This window comes from Oncorhynchus nerka, unplaced genomic scaffold (assembly GCF_034236695.1).
Source record: "Oncorhynchus nerka isolate Pitt River unplaced genomic scaffold, Oner_Uvic_2.0 unplaced_scaffold_1009, whole genome shotgun sequence".
Classification (NCBI taxonomy): Eukaryota; Metazoa; Chordata; class Actinopteri; order Salmoniformes; family Salmonidae; genus Oncorhynchus; species Oncorhynchus nerka.
Genome location: NW_027040292.1, coordinates 168,384 through 180,883, shown reverse-complemented (window position 1 = coordinate 180,883; position 12,500 = coordinate 168,384). Strand labels below are relative to the sequence as shown.

The 12,500-nt window shown below is 51.8% G+C and overlaps 1 pseudogene; it reads right to left on the bottom strand.

Annotated features, from left to right (window-relative positions):
- The window catches only part of LOC135570265 (GATOR2 complex protein WDR59-like), a 57,891-nt pseudogene extending 51,030 nt beyond the window's left edge, over nucleotides 1-6,861 (bottom strand).
- Between the last annotated feature and the right edge of the window lie 5,639 nt (nucleotides 6,862-12,500).

The following is a 12,500-nucleotide window of genomic DNA, read 5'->3' as shown; positions in this document are numbered from 1 at the left end:
TACCTGGTACAGAGAGTAGTGTTGACAGTATAGGGATATCCTGGTACAGAGAGTAGTGTTGACAGTATAGAGGGATATCCTACCTGGTACAGAGAGTAGTGTTGACAGTATAGAGGATATCCTACCTGGTACAGAGAGTAGTGTTGACAGTATAGAGGGATATCCTACCTGGTACAGAGAGTAGTGTTGAGTAGTGTATGACAGAGGAGTAGTGTTGACAGTATAGGGATATCCTACCTGGTACAGAGAGTAGTGTTGACAGTATAGAGGGGATATCCTACCTGGTACAGAGAGTAGTGTTGACAGTATAGAGGATATCCTACCTGGTACAGAGAGTAGTGTTGACAGTATAGAGGGATATCCTACCTGGTACAGAGAGTAGTGTTGACAGTATAGAGGGATATCCTACCTGGTACAGAGAGTAGTGTTGACAGTATAGAGGATATCCTACCTGGTACAGAGAGTAGTGTTGACAGTATAGAGGGATATCCTACCTGGTACAGAGAGTAGTGTTGACAGTATAGAGGGATATCCTACCTGGTACAGAGAGTAGTGTTGACAGTATAGAGGATATCCTACCTGGTACAGAGAGTAGTGTTGACAGTATAGAGGGATATCCTACCTGGTACAGAGAGTAGTGTTGACAGTAGAGGATATCCTACCTGGTACAGAGAGTAGTGTTGACAGTATAGAGGATATCCTACCTGGTACAGAGAGTAGTGTTGACAGTATAGAGGGATATCCTACCTGGTACAGAGAGTAGTGTTGACAGTATAGAGGGATATCCTACCTGGTACAGAGAGTAGTGTTGACAGTATAGAGGATATCCTACCTGGTACAGAGAGTAGTGTTGACAGTATAGAGGGATATCCTACCTGGTACAGAGAGTAGTGTTGACAGTATAGAGGGATATCCTACCTGGTACAGAGAGTAGTGTTGACAGTATAGAGGGATATCCTACCTGGTACAGAGAGTAGTTTGACAGTATAGAGGGATATCCTACCTGGTACAGAGAGTAGTGTTGACAGTATAGAGGATATCCTACCTGGTACAGAGAGTAGTGTTGACAGTATAGAGGGATATCCTACCTGGTACAGAGAGTAGTGTTGACAGTATAGAGGATATCCTACCTGGTACAGAGAGTAGTGTTGACAGTATAGAGGGATATCCTACCTGGTACAGAGAGTAGTGTTGACAGTATAGTGGGATATCCTACCTGGTACAGAGAGTAGTGTTGACAGTATAGAGGATATCCTACCTGGTACAGAGAGTAGTGTTGACAGTATAGAGGGATATCCTACCTGGTATCCCAGATACAGATGTAGGTGTCTACAGAGCTGGTTACCAGATACTCCGGTTCAAACCAGGACCAGTCCAAGTCACTGTAGGATACAACCACAGTCAGTGACCTGGCAACATAGACCCCCAGTACATAACCAGACAGATCAGGCTGTGTCCCACATCGCACCATATCCCCTGCATAGGGCACTACTTCTGACCATTAGGGAATAAGGGAGCCATTTGGGACGCAGGCCGCGGAGCATCTCCTCTGTGTTACCTGATGACTCGTGTGTGTCCCTGCAGGGTCGCGTGGACCTCCCCACAGCCATCGCGCCATGTGTACAGGTCAACTCGCTGGTTACTCTGTAAACATAAACCCCTTGTCAGACAGGTCACAGAGCAGACACTGGGTCTGTTCAGTACCAGGATGTTACGGTACCATGTGGGAAATGATGACCACCACTCTCGCAGGATGCAGTTTGACCTGAACAAAGATCTGGATCCAAACAGAAACTGACTCTCGGGATAAGACCTGAGCCTGCTCAACGACTCTCCGGATAAGACCTGAGCCTGCTCAACGACTCTCGGGATAAGACCTGAGCCTGCTCAACGACTCTCGGGATAAGACCTGAGCCTGCTCAACGACTCTCGGGATAAGACCTGAGCCTGCTTAACGACTCTCGGGATAAGACCTGAGCCTGCTTAACGACTCTCGGGATAAGACCTGAGCCTGCTCAACGACTCTCGGGATAAGACCTGAGCCTGCTCAACGACTCTCGGGATAAGACCTGAGCCTGCTCAACGACTCTCGGGATAAGACCTGAGCCTGCTCAACGACTCTCGGCATAAGACCTGAGCCTGCTCAACGACTCTCGGGATAAGACCTGAGCCTGCTCAACGACTCTCGGGATAAGACCTGAGCCTGCTCAACGACTCTCGGGATAAGACCTGAGCCTGCTCAACGACTCTCGGGATAAGACCTGAGCCTGCTCAACGACTCTCTGGATAAGACCTGAGCCTGCTCAACGACTCTCCGGATAAGACCTGAGCCTGCTCAATGACTCTCGGGATAAGACGACTCTCGGGATAAGACCTGAGCCTGCTCAACGACTCTCCGGATAAGACCTGAGCCTGCTCAACGACTCTCTGGATAAGACCTGAGCCTGCTCAACGACTCTCGGGATAAGACCTGAGCCTGCTCAACAACTCTCGGGATAAGACCTGAGCCTGCTCAACGACTCTCTGGATAAGACCTGAGCCTGCTCAACGACTCTCTGGATAAGACCTGAGCCTGCTCAACGACTCTCTGGATAAGACCTGAGCCTGCTCAACGACTCTCCGGATAAGACCTGAGCCTGCTCAATGACTCTCGGGATAAGACGACTCTCGGGATAAGACCTGAGCCTGCTCAACGACTCTCCGGATAAGACCTGAGCCTGCTCAACGACTCTATGGATAAGACCTGAGCCTGCTCAACGACTCTCTGGATAAGACCTGAGTCTGCTCAACGACTCTCTGGATAAGACCTGAGTCTGCTCAACGACTCTCGGGATAAGACCTGAGCCTGCTCAACGACTCTCGGGATAAGACGACTCTCGGGATAAGACCTGAGCCTGCTCAACGACTCTCGGGATAAGACCTGAGCCTGCTCAACGACTCTCCGGATAAGACCTGAGCCTGCTCAACGACTCTCGGGATAAGACCGGAGCCTGCTCAACGACTCTCGGATAAGACCTGAGCCTGCTCAACGACTCTCGGGATAAGACCTGAGCCTGCTCAACGACTCTCGGGATAAGACCTGAGCCTGCTCAGCGACTCTCCGGATAAGACCTGAGCCTGCTCAACGACTCTCGGGATAAGACCTGAGCCTGCTCAACGACTCTCGGGATAAGACCTGAGCCTGCTCAACGACTCTCGGGATAAGACCTGAGCCTGCTCAACGACTCTCGGGATAAGACCTGAGCCTGCTCAACGACTCTCTGGATAAGACCTGAGCCTGCTCAACCACTCTCTGGATAAGACCTGAGCCTAATCAACGACTCTCTGGATAAGACCTGAGCCTAATCAACGACTCTCTGGATAAGACCTGAGCCTGCTCAACGACTCTCCGGATAAGACCTGAGCCTGCTCAACGACTCTCGGATAAGACCTGAGCCTGCTCAACGACTCTCGGGATAAGACGACTCTCGGGATAAGACCTGAGCCTGCTCAACGACTCTCGGGATAAGGCGACTCTCGGGATAAGACCTGAGCCTGCTCAACGACTCTCGGGATAAGACCTGAGCCTGCTCAGCGACTCTCCGGATAAGACCTGAGCCTGCTCAACGACTCTCGGATAAGACCTGAGCCTGCTCAACGACTCTGGGATAAGACCTGAGCCTGCTCAACGACTCTCGGGATAAGACCTGAGCCTGCTCAAAAGACCTGAGCCTGCTCAACGACTCTCGGGATAAGACCTGCTCAACGACTCTCGGGATAAGACCTGCTCAACGACTCTCCGGATAAGACCTGAGCCTGCTCAACGACTCTCGGGATAAGACGACTCTCGGGATAAGACCTGAGCCTGCTCAACTCTCCGGATAAGACCTGAGCCTGCTCAACGACTCTCTGGATAAGACCTGAGCCTGCTCAACGACTCTCTGGATAAGACCTGAGTCTGCTCAACGACTCTCTGGATAAGACCTGAGTCTGCTCAACGACTCTCGGGATAAGACCTGAGCCTGCTCAACGACTCTCGGGATAAGACGACTCTCGGGATAAGACCTGAGCCTGCTCAACGACTCTCGGGATAAGACCTGAGCCTGCTCAACGACTCTCCGGATAAGACCTGAGCCTGCTCAACGACTCTCGGGATAAGACCGGAGCCTGCTCAACGACTCTCGGGATAAGACCTGAGCCTGCTCAACGACTCTCGGGATAAGACCTGAGCCTGCTCAACGACTCTCGGGATAAGACCTGAGCCTGCTCAGCGACTCTCCGGATAAGACCTGAGCCTGCTCAACGACTCTCGGGATAAGACCTGAGCCTGCTCAACGACTCTCGGGATAAGACCTGAGCCTGCTCAACGACTCTCGGGATAAGACCTGAGCCTGCTCAACGACTCTCGGGATAAGACCTGAGCCTGCTCAACGACTCTCTGGATAAGACCTGAGCCTGCTCAACGACTCTCTGGATAAGACCTGAGCCTAATCAACGACTCTCTGGATAAGACCTGAGCCTAATCAACGACTCTCTGGATAAGACCTGAGCCTGCTCAACGACTCTCCGGATAAGACCTGAGCCTGCTCAACGACTCTCCGGATAAGACCTGAGCCTGCTCAACGACTCTCGGGATAAGACGACTCTCGGGATAAGACCTGAGCCTGCTCAACGACTCTCGGGATAAGACGACTCTCGGGATAAGACCTGAGCCTGCTCAACGACTCTCGGGATAAGACCTGAGCCTGCTCAGCGACTCTCCGGATAAGACCTGAGCCTGCTCAACGACTCTCGGGATAAGACCTGAGCCTGCTCAACGACTCTCGGGATAAGACCTGAGCCTGCTCAACGACTCTCGGGATAAGACCTGAGCCTGCTCAACGACTCTCGGGATAAGACCTGAGCCTGCTCAACGACTCTCGGGATAAGACCTGCTCAACGACTCTCGGGATAAGACCTGCTCAACGACTCTCCGGATAAGACCTGAGCCTGCTCAACGACTCTCGGGATAAGACGACTCTCGGGATAAGACCTGAGCCTGCTCAACGACTCTCCGGATAAGACCTGAGCCTGCTCAACGACTCTCTGGATAAGACCTGAGCCTGCTCAACGACTCTCTGGATAAGACCTGAGTCTGCTCAACGACTCTCTTGATAAGACCTGAGTCTGCTCAACGACTCTCGGGATAAGACCTGAGCCTGCTCAACGACTCTCGGGATAAGACGACTCTCGGGATAAGACCTGAGCCTGCTCAACGACTCTCGGGATAAGACCTGAGCCTGCTCAACGACTCTCCGGATAAGACCTGAGCCTGCTCAACGACTCTCGGGATAAGACCGGAGCCTGCTCAACGACTCTCGGGATAAGACCTGAGCCTGCTCAACGACTCTCGGGATAAGACCTGAGCCTGCTCAACGACTCTCGGGATAAGACCTGAGCCTGCTCAGCGACTCTCCGGATAAGACCTGAGCCTGCTCAACGACTCTCGGGATAAGACCTGAGCCTGCTCAACGACTCTCGGGATAAGACCTGAGCCTGCTCAACGACTCTCGGGATAAGACCTGAGCCTGCTCAACGACTCTCGGGATAAGACCTGAGCCTGCTCAACGACTCTCTGGATAAGACCTGAGCCTGCTCAACGACTCTCTGGATAAGACCTGAGCCTAATCAACGACTCTCTGGATAAGACCTGAGCCTAATCAACGACTCTCTGGATAAGACCTGAGCCTGCTCAACGACTCTCCGGATAAGACCTGAGCCTGCTCAACGACTCTCCGGATAAGACCTGAGCCTGCTCAACGACTCTCGGGATAAGACTCTCGGGATAAGACCTGAGCCTGCTCAACGACTCTCGGGATAAGACGACTCTCGGGATAAGACCTGAGCCTGCTCAACGACTCTCGGGATAAGACCTGAGCCTGCTCAGCGACTCTCCGGATAAGACCTGAGCCTGCTCAACGACTCTCGGGATAAGACCTGAGCCTGCTCAACGACTCTCGGGATAAGACCTGAGCCTGCTCAACGACTCTCGGGATAAGACCTGAGCCTGCTCAACGACTCTCGGGATAAGACCTGAGCCTGCTCAACGACTCTCGGGATAAGACCTGCTCAACGACTCTCGGGATAAGACCTGCTCAACGACTCTCCGGATAAGACCTGAGCCTGCTCAACGACTCTCGGGATAAGACGACTCTCGGGATAAGACCTGAGCCTGCTCAACGACTCTCCGGATAAGACCTGAGCCTGCTCAACGACTCTCTGGATAAGACCTGAGCCTGCTCAACGACTCTCTGGATAAGACCTGAGTCTGCTCAACGACTCCCTGGATAAGACCTGAGTCTGCTCAACGACTCTCGGGATAAGACCTGAGCCTGCTCAACGACTCTCGGGATAAGACGACTCTCGGGATAAGACCTGAGCCTGCTCAACGACTCTCGGGATAAGACCTGAGCCTGCTCAGCGACTCTCCGGATAAGACCTGAGCCTGCTCAACGACTCTCGGGATAAGACCTGAGCCTGCTCAACGACTCTCGGGATAAGACCTGAGCCTGCTCAACGACTCTCGGGATAAGACCTGAGCCTGCTCAACGACTCTCGGGATAAGAGCGTCATTAATAAATATAAAAAGTAAATGTAAATCAATAGAATAATTTTTTACGTAATTTGATGACTTGTTGCTGTTCTTGTTGATGTACTCACAGAGGCAGCGAAGACGTGGGACTCTGCCTTGTGGGGGTTCCACTGAACCGTCCCCACGTCCCATTTGCTCGGTCTGACAATCTTCCTGGGAGCTTCAGACGGAGTCTCCAGGTTCACCACATACAGAAACCTCCGTCTAAAGGAGAGGAGATCAAACACACAAGTCAACGCACACACACACACACACACACACGGCACACACACACACACACACACACGACACGCACACACACACAAGTCAACGCACACACACACGACACACACACACACACACACGACACACACACACACACACACACGACACACACACACGACACGCACACACACACACACACACGACACGCACACACACACACACACACACACACACACACACACACACACACACACGTTGCACACACACACACACACACACACGACACGCACACACACACACACACGCACGCACACACACACACACGGCACACACACAAACACACGACACACACACACACACACACGCACACACGGCACACACACACACACGCACACACGGCACACACACACACACACACGCACACACGGCACACACACACGACACACACACACACGATTGGATGAAAATAGGTCACCTGACATGTCAACCTCCCATTTAAATCTGATTAATCCACAAATACACAACTAGCAGTGACTTGTGGAATTACCAACATCGGTCAACGACTCTCCGGATTGACGTTGACTGAGGCAGAGCTATAGTGAGGTTGACTGAGGCAGAGCTATAGTGACGTTGACTGAGGCAGAGCTATAGTGATGTTGACTGAGGCAGAGCTATAGTGACGTTGACTGAGGCAGAGCTATAGTGATGTTGACTGAGGCAGAGCTACAGTGATGTGGACTGAGGCAGAGCTATAGTGACTGAGGCAGAGCTACAGTGATGTGGACTGAGGCAGAGCTACAGTGATGTTGACTGAGGCAGAGCTACAGTGATGTTGACTGAGGCAGAGCTACAGTGATGTGGACTGAGGCAGAGCTACAGTGATGTTGACTGAGGCAGAGCTACAGTGATGTGGACTGAGGCAGAGCTACAGTGATGTTGACTGAGTCAGAGCTACGGTGATGTTGACTGAGGCAGAGCTACAGTGATGTTGACTGAGGCAGAGCTACAGTGACTGAGGCAGAGCTACAGTGATGTGGACTGAGGCAGAGCTACAGTGATGTTGACTGAGGCAGAGCTACAGTGACTGAGGCAGAGCTACAGTGACTGAGGCAGAGCTGGACTGAGGCAGAGCTACAGTGATGTTGACTGAGGCAGAGCTATAGTGATGTTGACTGAGGCAGAGCTATAGTGATGTTGACTGAGGCAGAGCTACAGTGACTGAGGCAGAGCTACAGTGATGTGGACTGAGGCAGAGCTACGGTGATGTGGACTGAGGCAGAGCTACGGTGATGTTGACTGAGGCAGAGCTACAGTGACTGAGGCAGAGCTACAGTGATGTGGACTGAGGCAGAGCTACAGTGACTGAGGCAGAGCTACAGTGATGTGGACTGAGGCAGAGCTACGGTGATGTTGACTGAGGCAGAGCTACAGTGATGTTGACTGAGGCAGAGCTATGGTGATGTTGACTGAGGCAGAGCTACGGTGATGTTGACTGAGGCAGAGCTACAGTGATGTTGACTGAGGCAGAGCTACGGTGATGTTGACTGAGGCAGAGCTATAGTGACTGAGGCAGAGCTACGGTGATGTTGACTGAGGCAGAGCTACGGTGATGTTGACTGAGGCAGAGCTACAGTGATGTTGACTGAGGCAGAGCTATAGTGACTGAGGCAGAGCTACAGTGATGTTGACTGAGGCAGAGCTATAGTGACTGAGGCAGAGCTACAGTGATGTTGACTGAGGCAGAGCTACAGTGATGTTGACTGAGGCAGAGCTACAGTGATGTTGACTGAGGCAGAGCTACAGTGATGTTGACTGAGGCAGAGCTATAGTGACTGAGGCAGAGCTACAGTGATGTTGACTGAGGCAGAGCTATGAGTGACTGAGGCAGAGCTACAGTGATGTTGACTGTTGAGCTGAGGCAGAGCTACAGTGATGTGGACTGAGGCAGAGCTACAGTGATGTGGACTGAGGCAGAGCTACAGTGATGTGGACTGAGGCAGAGCTACAGTGATGTTGACTGAGGCAGAGCTACAGTGATGTTGACTGAGGCAGAGCTACAGTGATGTTGACTGAGGCAGAGCTACAGTGATGTTGACTGAGGCAGAGCTACAGTGATGTGGACTGAGGCAGAGCTACAGTGATGTGGACTGAGGCAGAGCTACAGTGATGTGGACTGAGGCAGAGCTACAGTGATGTTGACTGAGGCAGAGCTACAGTGATGTTGACTGAGGCAGAGCTACAGTGATGTTGACTGAGGCAGAGCTACAGTGATGTTGACTGAGGCAGAGCTACAGTGATGTTGACTGAGGCAGAGCTACAGTGATGTTGACTGAGGCAGAGCTACAGTGATGTTGACTGAGGCAGAGCTACAGTGATGTTGACTGAGGCAGAGCTGTGATGTTGACTGAGGCAGAGCTACAGTGATGTTGACTGAGGCAGAGCTACTGAGTGATGTTGACTGAGGCAGAGCTACAGTGATGTTGACTGAGGCAGAGCTACAGTGATGTGAGGCAGAGCTGTGACTGAGGCAGAGCTACAGTGATGTGACTGAGGCAGAGCTACAGTGATGTTGACTGAGGCAGAGCTACGGTGATGTTGACTGAGGCAGAGCTACAGTGACTGAGGCAGAGCTACAGTGATGTGACTGAGGCAGAGCTGGAGGCAGAGAGCTACAGTGATGTGGACTGAGGCAGAGCTACGGTGAGTTGACTGAGGCAGAGCTACAGTGATGTTGACTGAGGCAGAGCTACAGTGATGTTGACTGAGGCAGAGCTACAGTGACTGAGGCAGAGCTACAGTGAGCAGAGCTACAGTGATGTGGACTGAGGCAGAGCTACGGTGATGTTGACTGAGGCAGAGCTACAGTGATGTTGACTGAGGCAGAGCTACAGTGATGTTGACTGAGGCAGAGCTACAGTGATGTTGACTGAGGCAGAGCTACAGTGATGTTGACTGAGGCAGAGCTAGAGCTACAGTGATGTTGACTGAGGCAGAGCTACAGTGATGTTGACTGAGGCAGAGCTACAAAGCTACAGTGATGTTGACTGAGAGCAGAGCTACGGTGATGTTGACTGAGGCAGAGCTACAGTGATGTTGACTGAGGCAGAGCTACTGAGTGATGTTGACTGAGGCAGAGCTACAGTGTGACTGAGGCAGAGCTACAGTGATGTTGACTGAGGCAGAGCTACAGTGATGTTGACTGTGATGGCAGAGAGCTACAGTGATGTTGACTGAGGCAGAGCTACGGTGATGTTGACTGAGGCAGAGCTACAGTGATGTTGACTGAGGCAGAGCTATAGTGACTGAGGCAGAGCTACAGTGATGTTGACTGTTGACTGAGGCAGAGCTACAGTGATGTTGACTGAGGCAGAGCTACATGTGATGTTGACTGAGGCAGAGCTACAGTGATGTGGACTGAGGCAGAGCTACAGTGATGTTGACTGAGGCAGAGCTACAGTGATGTTGACTGAGGCAGAGCTACAGGTGATGTTGACTGAGGCAGAGCTACAGTGATGTGATGACTGAGGCAGAGCTACAGTGATGTGGACTGAGGCAGAGCTACAGTGATGTTGACTGAGGCAGAGCTACGGTGATGTTGACTGAGGCAGAGCTACAGTGATGTTGACTGAGGCAGAGTTGACTGACAGAGCTGGTGATGTTGACTGAGGCAGAGCTAGATGTTGACTGAGGCAGAGCTACAGTGATGTTGACTGAGGCAGAGCTACAGTGATGTTGACTGAGGCAGAGCTACAGTGATGTTGACTGAGGCAGAGCTACAGTGATGTTGACTGAGGCAGAGCTACAGTGACTGAGGCAAAGCTACAGTGATGTGGACTGAGGCAGAGCTACAGTGACTGAGTCAGAGCTACGGTGATGTTGACTGAGGCAGAGCTACAGTGATGTTGACTGAGGCAGAGCTACAGTGATGTTGACTGAGGCAGAGCTACGGTGATGTTGACTGAGGCAGAGCTACAGTGATGTTGACTGAGGCAGAGCTATAGTGATGTTGACTGAGGCAGAGCTACGGTGATGTTGACTGAGGCAGAGTGATGTTGACTGAGGCAGAGCTACGGTGATGTTGACTGAGGCAGAGCTATAGTGACTGAGGCAGAGCTACGGTGATGTTGACTGAGGCAGAGCTACGGTGATGTTGACTGAGGCAGAGCTACAGTGATGTTGACTGAGGCAGAGCTATAGTGACTGAGGCAGAGCTACAGTGATGTTGACTGAGGCAGAGCTATAGTGACTGAGGCAGAGCTACAGTGATGTTGACTGAGGCAGAGCTACAGTGATGTTGACTGAGGCAGAGCTACAGTGATGTTGACTGAGGCAGAGCTACAGTGATGTTGACTGAGGCAGAGCTATATGTGGACTGAGTGACTGAGGCAGAGCTACAGTGACTATGATGACTGAGCAGAGCTACAGTGATGTTGACTGAGGCAGAGCTACAGTGATGTTGACTGTGGCAGAGCTACAGTGATGTTGACAGGCAGAGCTATAGTGACTGAGGCAGAGCTACAGTGATGTTGACTGAGGCAGAGCTACGGTGATGTTGACTGAGGCAGAGCTACAGTGATGTTGACTGAGGCAGAGCTACAGTGATGTGACTGAGGCAGAGCTACAGTGATGTTGACTGGAGCAGTGAGCTACAGTGATGTTGACTGAGGCAGAGCTACAGTGATGTTGACTGAGGCAGAGCTACAGTGATGTTGACTGAGGCAGAGCTACAGTGATGTGGACTGAGGCAGAGCTACAGTGATGTGGACTGAGGCAGAGCTACAGTGATGAGGCAGAGCTACAGTGATGTTGACTGAGGCAGAGCTACAGTGATGTTGACTGAGGCAGAGCTACAGTGATGTTGACTGAGGCAGAGTGACTGACAGTGTGATGATGTTGACTGAGGCAGAGCTACAGTGATGTTGACTGAGGCAGAGCTGAGGCAGAGCTGGTGATGTGGACTGAGGCAGAGCTACGGTGAGTGACTGAGGCAGAGCTACAGTGATGTTGACTGAGGCAGAGCTACAGTGATGTTGACTGAGGCAGAGCTACAGTGATGTTGACTGAGGCAGAGCTACAGTGATGTTGACTGAGGCAGAGCACAGTGACTGCTACAGTGATGTGGACTGAGGCAGAGCTACAGTGATGTTGACTGAGGCAGAGCTACAGTGGTGTTGACTGTACAGTGACTGAGAGCTACAGTGATGTTGACTGAGGCAGAGCTAGTGACTGAGTGATGATGTTGACTGAGGCAGAGCTAGTGATGTTGACTGAGGCAGAGCTATGATGTTGACTGAGGCAGAGCTACGGTGATGTTGACTGAGGCAGAGCTACAGTGATGTTGACTGAGGCAGAGCTATAGTGATGTTGACTGAGGCAGAGCTACGGTGATGTTGACTGAGGCAGAGCTATAGTGATGTTGACTGAGGCAGAGCTACAGTGATGTTGACTGAGGCAGAGCTACGGTGATGTTGACTGAGGCAGAGCTACGGTGATGTTGACTGAGGCAGAGCTATAGTGACTGAGGCAGAGCTACGGTGATGTTGACTGAGGCAGAGCTACAGTGATGTTGACTGAGGCAGAGCTACAGTGATGTTGACTGAGGCAGAGCTACAGTGATGTTGACTGAGGCAGAGCTACAGTGATGTTGACTGAGGCAGAGCTACAGTGATGTTGACTGAGGCAGAGC